Source organism: Cebus imitator, unplaced genomic scaffold, assembly GCF_001604975.1.
Source record: "Cebus imitator isolate Cc_AM_T3 unplaced genomic scaffold, Cebus_imitator-1.0 Scaffold32, whole genome shotgun sequence".
In the NCBI taxonomy this organism is placed as follows: domain Eukaryota; kingdom Metazoa; phylum Chordata; class Mammalia; order Primates; family Cebidae; genus Cebus; species Cebus imitator.
In genome coordinates this window covers 6,719,903-6,721,256 of record NW_016107347.1, presented here as the reverse complement: position 1 = coordinate 6,721,256, position 1,354 = coordinate 6,719,903, and positions in this window count along the sequence as shown.

The window sequence follows — 1,354 nt, the reverse complement described above, 5'->3', positions numbered from 1 at the left end:
ACCGTCTTTATAGTTGGGTCTCTGAATGGACGTCCAACCTGTTGATTCCCGGCGCTAGAATCTGAGCAACCCACTGCTCCGGCCAAAACACCAGCTTTAAGATTGATGGTGCCCTTCTGACTCTGCACCAAGAACCGCCACACCAAGGCAGCGGCAAAACCGCCTCACCGGCCTCAAGAGTCATGCTGGCGACACGTGGGGCTCCTCCGCTGGGAATCTCCTGGTGTGTGGGCAACAAAAATTGATCTGAAAGTGTGGCGTCCTCTCGTTCTCTGCTCTTTCAGTGGGAGCTGCAATCCCGAGCTGCTAGTGATCAGCCATCTTGGATCTCTCTCCAAAATTCTGTTCAAAGTATGTATTTGCGGCCAGGCATGGTGGCTCACGCCTGTAATCCCAGCACTTTGAAAGGCTGAGGTGGGTGGATCACCTGAGGTCAGGAGTTCGAGACTAGCTTGGCCAACATGGTGAAACCCTATCTCTACTAAAAATACAAAAAGTTGCTGGGCATGGTGGTACATGCCTGTAGTTCCATCTTCTCAGGAGGCTGAGACAGAAGAATTGCTTGAATCCAGGAGGCAGAGGTTGCAGTGAGCCAAGATTGTGCCACTGCACTCCAGCCTGGGCAATAGAGCAGGCTTCATTCACTTCATCCCCCCCCCCAAAAAACAAAAAACAAAAAACTGGCCAGGCAAGGTGGCTCACTCCTGTAATCCCAGCACTTTGGGAGGCTGAGGCGGGCAGATCACGAGGTCAGGAGATTAAGACCATCCTGGCAACATGGTGAAACCTCTCTCCACTAAAAATACAAAAAATTAGCCAGGTGTGGTGGCACTCACCCTTAGTCCCACCCAGCTACTCCGGAGACTGAGGCAGGAGAATCACTTGAACCTGGGAGGTGGAGGTTGCAGTGAGCTGAGATGGTGCCACTGCACTCCAGCCTGGGCAACAGAGCGAGACTCCATCTCAAAATAAATAAATAAATAATAAAAACAAAACATATATTTGCTAAATCTGGTTAGATACATGGGGGCTTATTCTATGATTCTCTTTATTGTTAGGTATACTGTCATTTTTCATAATAAAATCTTAAAAATATTTAGGCAATTTTAAATAGGTATTGTAGGATATAAGATAATCTCATCTATGCATTTATCAAACATTTATTGAGTGTCTATTATGTGTCAGGCACTGTGCTAGCCAACTGAGAAATACAATGATATATAAATTGCATATAAGGGCTGTCAGGGTGGTAAAAATAATGTGCAGAAGGAATTAGGAGCTGGAGAGACTCCTTCTAACTGGGGTAATGTGTACCAGGTATTGGGGAGGATACAGGTTAGAAGAGCATTCATTT